General features: G+C 33.4%; 1 protein-coding gene across 1 annotated transcript in view; it reads left to right on the top strand.

Moving 5' to 3' along the window:
* The first annotated feature begins 15,326 nt into the window (after positions 1-15,326).
* rsh (Rap GTPase activating protein radish) overlaps positions 15,327-18,795 on the top strand; it is a 76,633-nt gene continuing 73,164 nt past the window's right edge. Inside the window, exon 1 of the mRNA XM_076416993.1 lies at positions 15,327-15,435. The gene's annotated coding sequence lies outside the window, so the exon portion shown is untranslated. The remainder of the gene's footprint in view (positions 15,436-18,795) is intronic.

The following is an 18,795-nucleotide window of genomic DNA, read 5'->3' as shown; positions in this document are numbered from 1 at the left end:
GAAAGCTTCAGTTTTATAAAGAATTTTTATTGTTGTCATTGTATTTTTTACTAAATTAATCACATTTTGGTGAAAACTACAGGAATACAAAAATTTTTACATTGAATCAAATGTTGGTTTAATAGTTTTATACGGTTTCTGATTGTTAAATTTTTTTTTCTGAAAAAATGTATATTCTGAGACAATTTTAATGGATTCTGAATAGTACTCACACAAAACAATGATTATCTCTAATCTCAGATTGTTTATTTATGATTTACTTTGTTGTTTTTGCGTTTACGTTAACTTAAACCCCCATGAAGCCTCCTCACCCCCGAAACGCCCTCACCCCCTTTCACCGCCGACTCGATCCTGGTAGAATCATGCACTAAGTGTTTGGTGTTCAGCAGGAGCCAGCAGTTAAGCCGAGAGACGAACCAGCGATACAGGACCCTACGTCGACAGTCCAAGATTAGGGCGTCCAGCGTTAGATAGCACTACGGGTCTGCGTCGTCAGAATGAACAATGGCGGCGCAGTTGCCGTCACCGCGCCTGCGCCATTACAGGTCCGCACCTACTCTCTGTCTCTCTCTCTATCTATCTATCTATCTCTCACTATCTCACTCACTATCGGGATTCCGAGTTCCGTGACTGGGTCAGAGATGGCGCGGTACGAGCGGGGCGCGCGTCTCAGCTAGTACCGCACCGTCGCGTGTTGAGTAAGACTAATTTTTTGACAAGCACTTGCCAGCTATACCACCACAGCTTGATTGGTTCAGTGAATGAGCCTGTGGACCATACCATCATCATTATTATTATTGTTTTAAACTGTATCGTTCTATTTTGTAAAGAAAATGAAACAGTATCACCTCATTGTTGCGGCTTTTCGTTCTAGGTCAGCATGTATATGTGTTAAGTAAAATGGATCAGTATCTATCAATAAAGTTGTAATTTAGTAGTATTTTTAAATGGTCACATCCACAGAATTCGGATGTTTTGCCAACAGCATCGTTAATTATAAACGTAATAAACTAACAATAATAAAATAATGAACCGCAATTTACGTTATGAATGAGATTCTAGATAATTTAACTGATCTGGCAACACTGTATTAAACCCCAATTCGCATTATTATTAGCTCGCTCTAACTAATATCACAATCATACATTATTCAAGATATTTTAGCGGCTTTATAAAAACAGAAACTATATTAATATGCTAATTCGGATAAAAATAATTTCTAACATATATAATACGTTTGACAACAGTACGGATATTACTAAAGTCCCTAGATTGTCGTACAATTAATCATAATTATAATGAAAGCACATAAAATGAAATTTCTATATAAACCACGCAGCATTAATCAGCTAAAATAATTAATTTAATTTAGCCGTGGAATGAGAACGAAGAACAAATGTTAATATAATGAGTGTGCAGAAAAAAAATACCGACACAGGAATGGGGTGAATATATTTCATTTTCTTACTAAATATTGTAGATAAAATATTAGTACGATCATAATGATATGCCATTATTTTTTCGTTTAGTTTATATATTTTAAGTATAATTATCGTATACCGTACCTATATTTTGTATTATTTTGTGTACAAAAAATATTTTTATAATACGGATGGATTAGTATAAGCTATGAAATGTGAAAGGGGTTTAAAACAGTAAAACTTAGTATTTACTTTAAGATACCATTTTATTTAAAGAAAGAAGAGGCGACTAAACCAAACTGTCTATGTCTAGTTGCCTCATTCATCACCTACATTGAGTCACAGTACCGCGCCTCGTCTTCCAATAATAGGAATCAAGTCCTTTAACAGGCCTAAGATATAACACCTCACTCCTAAAAAAAGACTACAGGGATGGACGTGGCCCTTGTCCCATTTTCAACAGCCTATATAATTCTAATAACATTATTTTTTTACTATAGCGGATAACTTCGTTCCTCATTTTTCCATTAAAGATCTTCGAAATGGCACTGTTTCCATCAAAATATTCAAAATATTCTTCTATAGAATATAACCCTCTATGCAATAGGCTGAAAAATTGAGTTGCTACGATTCACTTTTGGTAGCAGTTTACCCTTAACTGCAAGCTTCCTTCGATCCACCTCTTGTGACCTTACAGCTTCAACGGTCCACTTAATTACACCACGGGATGCTTCAAGTATCTGCGAAACGATTGTCAAACCAACGTCAACCTGTCCTCTCTTCTTGATTCTGGTTAATTGAATGATTTCAAAAATAACTGCTTTATGATCTCATCGGAAAATTATCGACTGTCCCAGAAAGGAAGGAAGAGGCAACTTTGTTAAAGTGGATTTAAAACAACACTGATGGTTTAGATCTAGTCGAACTTACACCAAACTTCCTATTTCGTAGACGTCTCACTCGTCACCACTTTCCGTCAAAGAATCACTTCAACTTAGGACCGTCAACATTATGATATAACATATATATATATATATATATATATATATATATATATATATATATATATATATATATATATATATATACACATCATGAGATAACAAACTTGAGCTAGAGACGTCCATCAATATTCATAATCATAGAGTATCCGAATTACAAGAAAAATATCTCAACATTAATTCGCGATCATTATAACATAAATGTTTCAGTTTATTAACCAACCTATCCCTCCTATGCAATATCGTTCAATTCTTGTATAGTCATTAAAAATGTATATATATTGTAGCGATAGAAGTCAAAGCCTTTCCTAAAGTCTAATTTTTAGGTAATTTTAGTCAATCTTTCCACGAAAACTTGTCAAAAAGTCCAAATCCAAATGGAAATGCAAGAAATGTATTTTTAAAGACATTCGACACCCTATTCAAGCCATTCACCAATAACTCGGCATAACTTTAATATTGCCTAAGTCTCCAACTCTTTCGCACTGAAGTTTTCATCGAATTCATTGGTTTTAATAAGTTTTCTTATTTGTAAGCCAACAAAAATGCCTTCTTTCAATTTAACATCACTTATTTCAGAGAAAATGGATTTCTAGTAGAAAAATCCTTTGCCATTTTTATCCACGGCGTAGACAAAACGTTTCATTAAACCAAATTTTATATGTAACGGTGGAAAAATAACTTTAATTCGTAATCATAAATCATAACATAAATGTTTCAGTTTATTAACCAACCTATCCCTCCTATGCAATATCGTTCAATTCTTGTATAGGCATTAAAAATGTTTATATATTGTAGCGATAGAAGTCAAAGCCTTTCCTAAAGTCTAATTTTTAGGTAATTTTAGAGCGTCAATCTTTCCACGAAAACTTGTCAAAAAGTCCAAATCCAAATGGAAATGCAAGAAATGTATTTTTAGACATTCTACACCCTATTCAAGTCATTCACCAATAACTCGGCATAGCTCTAATGTTGCCTAAGTCTCCAACTCTTTCGTACTGAAGTTTTCATCGAATTCATTGGTTTTAATAAGTTTTCTTATTTGTAAGCCAACAAAAATGCCTTCTTTCAATTTAACATCACTTGTTTCAGAGAAAATGGATTTCTAGTAGAAAAATCCTTTGCCATTTTTATCCACGGCGTAGACAAAACGTTTCATTACACCAAGTTTTATATGTAACGGTGGAAAAATAATATTAATTCGCAATCATTATAACATAAATGTTTCAATTTATTAACCAACCTATCCTTCCTATGCAATATCGTTCAATTCTTGTATAGGCATTAAAAATATTTATATATTGTAGGGATAGAAGTCAAAGCCTTTCTTAAAATCTAATTTTTAGGTAATTTTAGTCAATCTTTCCACGAAAACTTGTCAAAAAGTCCAAATCCAAATGGAAATGCAAGAAATGTATTTTTAGACATTCTACACCCTATTCAAGTCATTCACCAATAACTCGGCATAGCTCTAATGTTGCCTAAGTCTCCAACTCTTTCGTACTGAAGTTTTCATCGAATTCATTAGTTTTAATAAGTTTTCTTATTTGTAAGCCAACAAAAATGCTTTCTTTCAATTTAACATCACTTATTTCAGAGAAAATGGATTTCTTTCCAAATCCTTTACCATTTTTATCCATGGCCTAGACAAAACGTTTCATTAATCCAAGTTTTATATGTAACGGTGGAAAAATAACATTAATTCGCAATCATTATAACATAAATGTTTCAATTTATTAACCAACCTATCCCTCCTATGCAATATCGTTCAATTCTTATATAGGCATTAAAAATATTTATATATTGTAGGGATAGAAGTCAAAGCCTTTCTTAAAGTCTAATTTTTAGGTAATTTTAGAGCGTCAATCTTTCCACGAAAACTTGTCAAAAAGTCCAAATCCAAATGGAAATGCAAGAAATGTATTTTTAGACATTCTACACCCTATTCAAGTCATTCACCAATAACTCGGCATAGCTCTAATGTTGCCTAAGTCTCCAACTCTTTCGCACTGAGGTTTTCATCGAATTCATTGGTTTTAATAAGTTTTCTTATTTGTAAGCCAACAAAAATACCTTCTTTCAATTTAACATCACTTATTTCAGAGAAAATGGATTTCTAGTAGAAAAATCCTTTACCATTTTTATCCATGGCCTAGACAAAACGTTTCATTAATCCACGTTTTATATGTAACGGTGGAAAAATAACATTAATTCGCAATCATTATAACATAAATGTTTCAATTTATTAACCAACTTATCCCTCTTAAGCTCGTGCGTGCTAAAATAACCATTCCGCAGCAGCAGTTTCACCAATTTTTTTACAAATAAGGGAAGGAAAAACATCTCCTACAAGGAATAACAGAGAGTTGTACTGGTATCGGGTCTTCGCCTCGGTATTCTGATAATCTTTTAACTGGAACTTGGCAAACTTTCTCATTTAAAGTTTTCCCCCATTCAGTATTCAAGTCTCGGTTCGAGGAGAATAAGCCGAGAGAACAAAAAAAATTTTTAATTATTTAAGATTCCCTTCCCGAAAGTTTAAGTCAATATCGCTATGAAAACAATATTGGGATAAAATCTGATTTTTTTTAATGGTTCTTCTTTCAATATTCATCAATAACCTTATAGAGTTTTCAGGTATTATCTATGGTCCCTCCAAAACCACTATATTCCTTGAATTTTCTGAAAATACCTCCTAAACTAACAATTTAGTAAACTAAAGCTCCAAAACAGCATGGGCCAGTTTTTAGCCTCTAATTGTTATCACTAATTTTGCAGACTTTTAATTAAAATGAGAAGGAAAAATACAGCCTAATTCTAAAAGGAATTTACAAATAAATGTTATGATGACGTGAGTTCACTGATATTTTAGATGGACAACGTTCAACGTACACAAATTTGCAATACCATGTCATGTGTATTAACAACAACGATCAAAATTGTGTCATATTTTAATACCATGATAATTAGTATCGATCTTATTTCTTCTCTAGCCCATCCTCGGATTTCCAATTTATCTGACAATTTTCTCCGTATTCTCTCGGCGTAGACGAAATCTCAAGCCGTCGTTATTATATCCCGGACTCGGGCCGTCTAATGACTGTTCCTCTTCACGACCCGATGTCGTTTGGTCCTTCGAGACCCCTTGCGATTTCCCTTAATTGTCAACAATTTGTTTCCAGATATTATCCGACGGCACCATCGATATTTCCGACAACATTGTTCCAAGGGGTACAATATTATCGAACTCGTTACATCCTGTGCTCCATATTGTTCTTTTGTTGACGGATAATAGTCGAAAACCTAGGAGCAGATGCGTCAGAAACTTTGTTCAACTCGAGTATGATTAAAGTTTTCGTTTTACACGAAACACTATTTTTCTAAGTTAACACTGGATTCTTTCTTGCGATGGATACGATTGGGAGTTTGACAGTTGTCTAATAGATGTGTTTATGTTTGATTTAGTTGAGTTTAAATCAATATATCAAGTAAAAATATCAGTTATTACATGTAATTTCTCTACGTATATAAATATTAATAAAAACTGCGTAAATATATCAAGAAAGTACAGGCATTTATTGTTTTATTGTTATATTTAGTATATTTATTGTTATAACAAAACCAAGCATTATATATGCTTCTTTCAGTTCTCGCTAACTATGTGCTCTAACAACTTTGTCTATTTAGATATTTTACAATAAAAAATCTTCAAAAATGATTCTCTATTTATATATTTTATGTGTATTGTTACCGTTGAGCTTTAAACAAATTTTTAGAAGACCTTTAAAATCATCCCCTTTTGTAGACAGACGTGTAAAATTACATCATCGCAATGCTGGGCACGTTTTAACAAATTCATGTCATAATCAGAGCCGAGACAATAGCACCCTTTACTTTATTGTTATCACACTGAACGTAAAATTATAAATAATCCCATTTAAATGGTCACATCCACAGAATTCGGATGTTTTGCCAACAGCATCATTAATTATAAACGTAATAAACTAACAATAATAAAATAATGAACCGCAATTTACGTTATAAATGAGATTCTAGATAATTTAACTGATCTGGCAACACTGTATTAAACCCCAATTCGCATTATTATTAGCTCGCTCTAACTAATATCACAATCATACATTATTCAAGATATTTTAGCGGCTTTATAAAAACAGAAACTATATTAATATGCTAATTCGGATAAAAATAATTTCTAACATATATAATACGTTTGACAACAGTGCGGATATTACTAAAGTCCCTAGATTGTCGTACAATTAATCATAATTATAATGAAAGCACATAAAATGAAATTTCTATATAAACCACGCAGCATTAATCAGCTAAAATAATTAATTTAATTTAGCCGTGGAATGAGAACGAAGAACAAATGTTAATATAATGAGTGTGCAGAAAAAAAATACCGACACAGGAATGGGGTGAATATATTTCATTTTCTTACTAAATATTGTAGATAAAATATTAGTACGATCATAATGATATGCCATTATTTTTTCGTTTAGTTTATATATTTTAAGTATAATTATCGCATACCGTACATGCGATAGCCTCAGAATTTGATATTTATTTTAATTACTAATTATAACTAATGAGATGTACGGTATTCGACGTCCATTATATTCAGCAAATCGATATCGGAGCCAAGCTTTTCGGATACATGATACCGGGCGTTTAACAATTAATAAATTGTTAATTGCAGGCCAGGGCATTTGCATCGATTAACTTAATTATTTGGGCTAAGAGGGTTTGGAAAGGATTCTGTGTTCTTGTATCGACATTTTCGGGCGATTGCTGGATATAATTGAGGCAAAATCAAAGAGCTAATAGTTTTGGATATATTATTTTAGATATTAATCATCATATCAGCATCAAAACAGTAAAGAAGAAAAGTGGGACAAAATGGAATGAGGTGTTTTTCTTTTTTGATGTGATGGAACTTACCATATAATTCTGGATAAAACCATTATTTATTTTACACCAGTAGTGTAGTTGTTTTAAGATAAGATTACAGTGCAAAACTCAAAACTTGGATTATAAATTTGGAGAAGATAGTATGGAATTTGAAATCATATATTTATAAATTGTGAACACTATTATTCAACAGATTTTCTGAACTGATAACTCAGGACACAGAAAATAAGGACACAAGGCTGACGTTCCATCAATCAAAAAGATGTAATTACACATAAGCTGAAAAGTCCAGGGGAAACCAAAGAAACCCCAAAAATTGGCTTTATTCATCAACATAATCTCCACCAATAGCCACGCAATCATTTCAGCGCCGTTTTAACATTTCAATACCACTTTTGTAGAGCAATTTTACTTTGCCTAGAAATAGCCTGCCACCAGTTGCTGTCCACTCAGATGACGATTGAATTTATGGATCCATTTATAGTTTGCTACGTTTAAACATGGCCAAACACTGCTCAGAATCATCAACATGTTCTTGTTTTTGGTCAACAGTGAGCAAACGCCGCACCCACATTGAAGAGAGCTTTTTCATAGTCAAATGCTCATACAATATAAAACGAACACGTTCTTTTGGTATCATTAAGATGTTAGCCAACTCACACAAATACAATTTTCGATCATTCAAAACGAATTTGTAGATGTTTTTGATGTTTTCTGGTGTTACTACATCATTTGAACGTTCACTGTGTTCTGCACCATCGGTGTCTCACTACCACATTTGTAGTCAGCAAACCAACGTTTTATTATTGTTTCTGATAGATCGAAGTCCTTAAAATATATTTTTGAAGCCACATCAAGAAGCAATGTAAAATTAAAATACAAATTGAAATTGGATTTGATCCATTATTTGTCCAACAAAAATATCACTATTACAGTACATAATACAATAACTCACAAAACTTATGAGTAAAATATCATGAAATTTTAACAGCTTTTTGTTGACAGTTGTTACTAACTGAAAAAGCGATGAATTAAATATGTTAGGTCCCAGACTTTTCAGCCCATGTGTTATATAAAATAATCACTTGAAGGAATTGAAAACTTAAATATATAAATGCTAGAAACTCCATTTTGACCCACTTTTACAACTAGATGAAGATCAAACAGTTGCGTATATCGTTTTTTATATAGAGTTCGATATTGTAACAGTAAAAGTAAGAAAAGTGAGCATGTTATTCTGCACTATTTGCCAGGAATATTTGCACATAATCACGATTAGCAATAATCAAAAAAGTTTACCGCCATTCTCGATGAACCGCGCAATCCTCCCTGGACGTGAGGAGGACATGGTCCACGGAGGTCTGCGCGCCTTTACACGCTTTTGTATTGTATTCGATAACGATTGTACGGCACCGCAAAAATCACTCGGACATGGCATGAAACGAGAACGATATTTGCGATGCATCGAACGAGTCACACACACTCACACACATCCACACGCATCAACAGTTTGAGGTTTGAGTTGCACGCTGATCTCGGCCGAACGCGCGTCGCTTCCTGCCCGATTAAAATGCGATTTCTCTTTGTTCGCAGGACTATGACGGCCTTATGCTTCGTATGCAACCTGCCCATACTCTCGCATCAAGTAGGCCTCGTCTGGCAGGGAGGAAACGGATGGGATGACCTAGTCAGAGAACAGGTAAATAGTTTGCGTTTCACGAACTCGTAAATATTGGTGAGTACGAGTGTAAAAATAGGGTCAGAACTAAACTGCCGACCTTAGTGTGAAGATTATACCTTTCATTCTTACTTTTAGTACACTGGAAGCAAACTAAATCCATCTGACATTCGCTGGAAGTTTTTTTTTGTCTGTTGTCAATAAAGTTTCATTTATTTTATTCACTTGCCAGTGGACCCAAACAGAATAACTTATGCAATAATAAGATAAAAGTAACGTTCAATTTATAATTTTGTTTGTTAACGAAAAATGTGTAAATATTTTTTTTTAAATCCTAGAACCCGATCGCAGCGCCGCCTACCGAGTCTGCTAGTGAATCCAAACTATTCTCGAATCTACATCAATACACAGAAAGAATTTCATAAAGATCGGTCTAACCGTTTAGGAATTCAGTGACAAACACACGAACAGAAAGATTATAAATAAAAAGATATTTGGATACCTGGATTACCAATAATGCCTGCAAGTTTAAATCTGGGTCCCTAGATCCTTTTTTGAGTAATTTATTGGAACAAACCAAAAAAAAAGCTAAAACTGATGTCCGTCCATTTTAACTTGTGATATATTGTATTTTATGTAAGAAGAAAGAAGCATTATATTTTGAGTGGGTTATCTGTTGGTTTAGTTTTGAGTTAATTAGCGTTTCATATTAATATGAGGTGTTTCAAAGGCTATCTTAGTGCTTAAAAATGTGTAATGTTCTTCATCAGTCATTATGGCCAGCAGGTAGCTGATATTTGACGTGAATATGCATTGATTTTTAAGTTTGTCAACAACAGAAGATTCTCTAAAAATAGATACCACTAAAACAAGAACTCACCTAGTATTCGTAAAAATAAAAGTAAAATAAGAAGAAATTATCTTTGAAGTAAAACAAAATATCAATAAACCAAGATATTTCATTTTCTGATATTATATTCGAAACAAAAATAACTAGGAATATTAACAGGCCAAATTGGAAATAAAACAAAATATTAATCGAGCAATAAACATTATTATATTTGAAATAATTCTCACCAGTACAGTGATAGTTGTTTCCATATACCATTATAATTGAAAATATAGTTTTGATGAATAGTACAATCTTCATAAATACATTTGAAACAAAACATGTATCAAGACCACAGAAATTGCCTGGTACAATATTTGAAATAACCACACTAGTGATTACTAAAACAAGAACTCACCAAATATTCGTGAAAATTAAAGTAAAAACAAGGAATGGAAGAATTAAGCAAAGTAATAAATATAAAGATACTTGGATGGCTGTATTGCCAATAACGTCTACAAATCTAAATCTGGGTACTTAGGTCTTTTTTCGAGAATTTTTCAGAAAAGCTAAAACTGATGTCCATTCTTTTTTTACTTATAATATTTTATATTTTAGATAAGAAGAAAGAATCATTAAATTTTGAGTAGGTTGTCTGTTGGTTTAGTGTTAATTTACACGTTATTTGGATATTGTCAATACTTTTATATTAATACAAGGTGTTTCAAAGGATTCAGCTTAAAGGTTATCCTGGTATTTCAAAATGGGATAATGTTAATCTTATTCAATAAATAAAGTTGTTGAGTAAAAATAACAATATCCGTTATTTTTTTAATACACCTCGTATATATATTGTTTGTTGTTAGTTGTGTGTATGTATTGTTGTAAGTTATAACTTCGGCTGTAAGAAACTCATCAATCATTCATCATCAGTCATTATGGTCAGCAGACAGCTGATATTTGAGGTCAATATGCATTCATTTTTATGTAAGTTTGTCACTAGCGGAAGATTCTCAAAAAATTGATACTGCTAAAACAAGAACTCACCAATTATTAGTAAAAATAAAGGTAGAGGCTAGTTGTGAAAGAATCAAGCAAAGCAACAATAATTATTTTAAAATATTTTCAGGTATAGCTCCATGAGTATCAACAGGACTAAACCAACAAATAGCCCACCCTATATTTCCGTTATTCGCCGAAGTTTAAGCGATGTTCGACCCACTAGACCATAGAAACGTAGATGCTTTCACACCACCTTAGACATTGCCGCCCGCATTTAACACACCACAAACCTTATCAAGCCTTCACTGTTCTTAACCGTCGTTTTCTTCTTTTCAGGCCATTTCTCAAGGCTATCTTTTATGTGAATCCACTATTGCAATTCAAGAACCGGTAAGGGCAAAGACGATCCACATATTTCCGTCACATGAACCGATGATAGTCGATGAATACGTATCACACGACAAACAGACAATTTACATCAAGTAGTGTTTCCTTTATTTTGGGCCGTGCTCATAGCCATACACTCAGCTTTGTATCTGTATTTGTTGGAATGCAACAGTGGACGCACTAGAGAGAGAATACGCTTGAATGACACGCGGTCGGAAAGAATCCCCCCCCGAACGTGGTCGATAAATCGTTTCGACGGAAGCCTGTGACGCGCGAGAGAAGGAAACGACAGCCTCCGAAGTCCTACCGTATCTGTATTTCGAATCCCGCATTTATTAAACTGATTACGGGGCTCTATGTACGCGGAACTATGCGATGCCTCTTAAGGGATGGCGAACGGTTCGCTCTTCATTAATTAGATTTATATTGCTTGTTATTATGCATGCGCACTATATGGTAGAACGTTAGATATGAGAGAATAATCCTATTCATAAAATAGCATTCTTGCACGACAACATTTTGTAACATAAGTATAACAAATATTAATTAACTAATTCCTTAGTTATAAATACTTAAAAATAAGCATAACAAAACCCACACTCAGATCATAACACTAGCGAATATTATGACAAACTTATATTTCAAACAAAACCAAACACAAATAATTCAAAAATATATCTGAAATTTTGTTTTAAATAAAGCTATCTATTGCCATGAAAAGTTATATTTGAAATAACATTCATTCTTGTAACCATATAGAATAAAATTACTTGAAATTAAATTTGATATAAAATATATAACCCAAAATATACCTGGACATGATTTTCTGGATTTATATTTGAAAATAAGCCCCAATTAACTCATCTCAAACTAGATCTAAAAGAAAACAAAACCTCAATAGATGTAGAAATATAATTATCTCAAACTATATTTGAAATTAACAAACTAGTCATTATTACCGTGGGGAATTATATTTGAAATAAAGTTCACCCTTGTATATTATGTTTCAAATGAAGAATACAATTCAATATAGTCACAGCTATGGTTTTCTGGAATTTTATTTGAGACAAAACCTGAAATAACTCATCTAAAATTAATTTTAATAAAAATTAAGATTGCAATAGAAGTAGAAATATAATTATGGACTAATTATGAAATTATATTTGAAATAAAACTGGCTAACACGCTCGCAAGTATTACAATGGGTAGTTATATTTAAAATAAAATTCAATTCTGCAACAGTAGTCAATAGAAGCTTATAATATCATTATATAAAATTTTATTTCAAATAAAGTGAACATCTGAAATATTGCTAAACATAATTTTCTAGAATTATGTTTGAATAAAAGCGGGGTACCGAATAACGCATGAATCTAAAATTATTTTGTTTTACAAACTCAAAAATTATATATGAAGTAACACAAAACCAAGAAATTTCCTACTATCATATTTAAAATGAAACTCACTAGCACACTAGTGATCAGCAGTACACTGACTGTTGTTTCCATATAACATACAATTTTAATTTAAATTGCAGTTTTAATGAAAAATACAATCTTCATAAATATATTTGAAACAGAAATCCAACCAGAAATTTCCTGACATTATATTTGAAGTAAAACTCACTCAATAGTGGCACATTAGTGATTATTAGCATGTGAAATTAAAAACAGTTCTGACAATAAATTTTGCCATCCAAATAAATAAAACACTAAAAATATATTTTAAATGTTCTTTAGAAATTATATTTGCAATAGAACATCATCTGAAAGCAAAGGAATATCACTGAATTCTATATAGCATGGGATATATATAATTATATTTCAAATAAACGACTCTGATGATCATTCTTAGGTAAGGTCCATATTTTATTCTTGGATCAGTTTAAATAATTTATGCAAAGCCAGCAAAAACACCGTGCTAAAATAACGCAGCACAACTAAATCTGACGTCAGATCGAAACAGCAACCTCTAACCAACCTGAGGGGGAAAATCGATATGTCCAGCGGACAATGAAGCAACGTCCTCTTTACTTATACATTCGGATGATTTTGCAGCATCATACAAGGCAGATTGGCTCATCGTACACAGAAACACAGACCCGCACACACACACACACATACAAAAATACACGTTAAGCCTTTGCCACGAATAAATCGATAGAGGGGGGCTAAAATTCCGTTCGGTTGTTATGCAAATTTGATTAGCGGGGATTATATTGTGGAATTCGTGTTATTGTTTTGGAATAGTTGGGAGACGTAGTGAAATTTAACGAGAATATTTCTCATAGCTGCATAGTAACTGCAAAATTTTAATGAACAATTAATTCTTTACATATCTTGGCACTCTAGAGTGAATACTCTAAAAACGTTTTTATTATTTTTACTAATAATGTTAATAATGTTGTTGGGAGAAAAACCCTCAATTTCAAACTGTAATAATCAAAACTATATCACAAACTATTTCATAATATTGTTTTATCAAAAAAAGAACTATTGATAATTCCTTAAAATCATATTTAAAATGCGATACACTATCAAAAAGACTGCTACTTTATTCTTAAATTTTTATATAAAGTATATTACCAGATATCAACAGATATATGCCACTTGTACACTGTACCAAAAACTGGTTAATCTTATTTTATAAAATTATGTTTGATGTATTAAGGATTTGGTTTTTAAATTCATAAAATTTTCTATTGTGTTATCTGTAATATTAATAAAAGTCAGTTTGTTCTAATATTAATATTAAATAGATATATTTCACTTGTGCACTGTACCAAAAACGGAACACTTATAGTTTATAAAATTATGTTTGAAAAAATAAAGATTTTTGTATAGTAAAAAAACAATTTTCAATTGGGTTAACTCTTATTTTAACATAAATAACATTGTTTTAAGACCAATGTTTAATCGATATATCCCACTCGCACACTTTATTGAAAACTGGGGAATCATACTTTATAAAATTATGCATGACAAAATGATGATCTGTTTTTTAGAGAGATAAAACGTTCTAATGGGTAAACTGTAATTTTGAGAAAAGTAATCTTGGTTTGCCATTAATTTTCAGGAAATATTAATTCCACAGTAATGTTTATATATTGTAGAAATTTATTTTAATGTCAGAATTATAAGTGGGAACACTACTATTTGTATGTTTATTTAAAGTTCTGTTACTTCAAAAAGATCGCCATTTTTATATTCAATCCAGATTGATAACGTTAAATAATAGTCCACTCTATCAACATCCATCACCTGTAACCCATTACCACCCCTTCTCCCTCACCTCGCCATCTATTTCGATCGAGAGCACTACAACATCAACTCTAATATATAACTTTCTCGAACGGAAACTCTCCCGGACTATTAAGTAACAATTAACGCAAACCATAACGTACGTAAGGTTCGAAATTGTCGTCTCGACTCCAAGAAAAATCTCGAACTTCGACGAGTGGAGCGGATTTTTTACGGGGAAATATAGGGACAGGAATAACGTCCCGCAGGATCTCGGAGACAGTCGGATTTAAAGAGCCATATTTCTGCCTCGGCTAGGCTATCCAATTTAAAAGTTTCCTTTGAAGTTTTAAAAGTTTATCGAACGAAAGCGACTGGATTTATCAAATATTATCGGTAGAGATTCCTAATCGGATTGGCGTCTGTGCTTGGTAGTGTAATTCGATAGCGATTTTTTTAGATTTAAATATGGTACAACTTTGATTCCGCCTTTATGTCAATATATCAGGTCTCTAAATCGGGCGGAGATAAAGTTGTACCCCTAGTGTGTATGTCGATCAATATCCAGCTCATACATAATATCCCCAAGTTTACACCTCCATATCGACACAATACCCGAGTCGTAGTATTGTCTCTACGTTGAAATCACTTTTCAGTTGGAGGAATCGACCATACGTCAACGTCTGGGAGGTCGACGGGACTCGGCGACACAAATATGCTCCATTTCCCCACCCACGGAGACCCAGGAGACGTCACCGCCCCCCTCCGGACGCAGGCGGCGTTCCTCCCTCGCCCAGCTCACGGATATCTTGAGGGAATGGGGTGGTACCAAGAAACAACAGAAGCAGTTGCACCGCAGGGAGACCCTGGCTGATTTGGCCAGGAGTCTGCCCTGGGGAAGGCAAACCACCACTGATACAGGTCCTACACCGAATATATGCACCAAGTAAGTGGACACCCCACCGTAAAAAAATTATTTATTTTGATATTTTAACAAATAAGATTTCAGACGATTGTTCAAACTCAGTGATCGTAAGTCATTAACTCTCTACCAATATTGTTATTAAGAAATCAACCCCTATTCAGCAAAACTGACTTGCAATAATATGTAGTACAGTAAACGTGGTTTTTAGAAAAAATTATTTCAGTGTGTTTTGAGATATAAAAGTTTACAGAAGTTTCTTCGACTTTAAACTATTTCTCATATAACTCAGATCTTCAGTCTTTGTTTCAAGATTGGTTCTAGTTAAGTTCGTGCATGTGCAGCACTGTGCTTTTATAACAGCTGACGACGTTGCATTAAACATCATTTGGAACTTGTTAATGTGATACTGCTTCGGAACATATGAAAATGCAGAGACAACGTTGAAGAAATACATTGAAATATACGTATTTGTAGCGCTTTGGTTTTACTGCCGTAAACACTGACAAAAACAGGTACTGATTTTTTTTGTAAGACGTGTTGAACAAAAATGTACAAGTTATCACTTGGTGAAAACCTGTACTTTTGATTTTCTCTGCCAACGTTGTAGAAAAAAAACAGAAAACCATGGCATGATTGCTACTTTTACTCCTGTATAAATTTTTAAAAAATAGCACAGTATAAATTTTCTGACGGACAGTGATCCATTGTCCATATACAAGTACAAAAAAACGCCTTAACAACCTTGTTTTCATCGTGACTGGTATTTAGAGTATTTAAAAAAAAAGTATCATATTACCAATGGGGATTAAAATGGATATACGAAAATAACCCAAATAATAACTCAAGATGAACTCAGAAGTTGCCAGTAATCCTTCAACGCAATTAACAACCATATTGGTTACTCCAAGGTAATAGATATAGAACAACATCTTCAAACTAACCGAAAGACGTATCACTGAGTCTGAACAACAAACACAATACGCCTTAAAAGCTCTGTATCGCGACCTGAAACATTCGTCGAACAATTTCGCCATCAGCGGCGAGAAAAGACTCCGGTCTTAAATGTAAAAACGACGACGAAGGTCTGGTGGAAACCCGAAATTATGTCAAAATTAAATTCGTTCCCCGGTCCGACGAAAACACCATTAAAAATGAATCAAAATGTAAATGAATGTTACGGATTAAATTTTCTTCGCGAACAAAAGCCCGCGCTCCGATAAGACAACGGGCCGCCGCTAGGGGGTGGACCGAGGGGGATACGCGCCGGAGGAACACCGAGCACCGGGACCCCGCGATTTGTGGTTCCTTTCGGGGCGAAAGATGCTTCGGGATTGGTCGCCCGTGGCAACCGGAGACTTAATACCCCGGGTCGCGTTTGTATCCCAGAGATCGTGCGTCAGATGGGAGGCACACCAATAAATAGGATAAAGCGGTCCTGGGACGCGATAAGGACGACTTCCCCAAACCTATTGACAAAAGCCACTTTTTTCGCCCTTTGATCTATGGAATTCGGATGGAATCGTAGTTCCTAAAGTATAACTCCGATGCCAGTGCCGGTATTGATATGGTCACTCAACATTCCTCATTTCTGATATACTATCTTTAAAAGTATCTTAACAAGGAGATATATCAATATCGGCGATTCCAATTAGGAATTATAACGATGTCAATAGGAATACACAATCAACATATATTAATTATGAAATATGAAGAATTTTAAACAACAAACAATGTTGCTGTACTTTAAGTAAACAAACTATTTAATTTTACGACGACTAAAGAAGTGGTACCTGTTAAACACCAAGAACAAAAGGATACTAAAGGTTTAAATATATTCTAATATAAAGCAATCCCATATGTCTAAACGTTTCACCAGTCACACCATTAAGTGGAACATAAACATGGTCGATATAACCATATACATAGTCATTTTCCCACCTGGACAGCTTAGAATTGTAGTAAAACTATTTGAGCGTGTCGCCTGCACCTTCATCCACCAGTTTGCCTCTGATTGTCTTCGGAATAGCATAGTTTGTATCAAATGTTCATGGTATATCCTGTGTGGAATGATTTTCCAAATCCGCCTTTCCGCAATCCGCCTTTGGTGGCTTCTGTCCAAATTCCAATAGACCATGTGAGTTCACAGCGACCCTAACCAATCGAAAGTATCCAATAAAACGCCAATTTATTCTGTGACGTGGCAGAAGAATACAATCAAAAGGATAAGATAACCTGACGGCTACTCATGAACATTGCTGGAAAATGATAGCTCACACAATTATAATTAAAAAAATTAAAATGAAGTAACTATTTTTATAAAAGAATGAATGGTTTTCAAGCTGTCAAGCTGCTTCTGATAATTAACCCCTTAAAGATATTAGAACTAACAATTTTATACGAAAATTTAAACGAGCTTTTGATGTTAGTGTTATATTTGCATAAAAAGCAAAAGTAACGTGGATTTCTTACATCAAATATATGAAAAAACAAGTGTTAAAATAACTGCATCTTAAGAATGAAAGAAAAACAACGATATGAAAAAATCGTGATCGTAAAATCGTAAACTGAAGCTAGAAACTAAAACAATTGTTATTTTATTTCTATAATCGATAATTAAAAGTAAATAAGATAAAATCGATAAAAGACAGAGCTTTTAAGGTATCGGTAGATTCACAATTATTATTCTTTTTGATTGAAAAATAACTACCCAAAATATATATTTTCTCGTAAAAATATTTATCCTATGATTCTCCAAAATTATTGAGTATAACTCATTTAAATTAAATCCTGTGGATTTCTTAAAAAATTATCGACACTATATTTAGAACCATATATATTGGGTAGTTATTTTTCAGGCAATATATTTCAGGATGACAACGCCGTAAATGATTTATATATAGACGTCTCCGCTTAGTTACAAAAAACGCTACGCTTCTTTAGATCTTTTTAGATGACAAGAATTTGCCCTGGTGTGGACCCAAAGAAATACGCATCAACTTTGCTTTTTCCTCTTCGAGCTCCAGATATTTTATTCTCGGTGGAGCCCCGGAGAACCGAAGCGAAGTTGATGTGGGCAAAGAGCTTTTTACTCGATGTATGGTTTTTATTTACTTGTTCTTCTTTCTGTGTGTAGGCTGGGAATATTTGTACCGGTCCCAAGAATCACGCGTTCAACAAATACGTTTTCGTCACCCATACGTAGTCGAACTCACTACGGTTTTAACTCATTTATATACAGACCAACAAGAAACATGACTATTAAACTCAGGTTAGAATTCACACACCATTCCTCACACTACCCACCCAAACCCTCATTGCCTTAATATGGATAGTATTATTGATATAACATCCTTTGAAGAGTTATAACACATTAATTGAAAA

The sequence above is a fragment of the Rhynchophorus ferrugineus genome, unplaced genomic scaffold, assembly GCF_030347505.1.
Source record: "Rhynchophorus ferrugineus isolate W39M unplaced genomic scaffold, kcgeb_rfMv2 rfM11, whole genome shotgun sequence".
Classification (NCBI taxonomy): domain Eukaryota; kingdom Metazoa; phylum Arthropoda; class Insecta; order Coleoptera; family Curculionidae; genus Rhynchophorus; species Rhynchophorus ferrugineus.
Note: the sequence above shows the minus strand (reverse complement) of the source record. Positions and strands in the feature narration are given on the sequence as shown.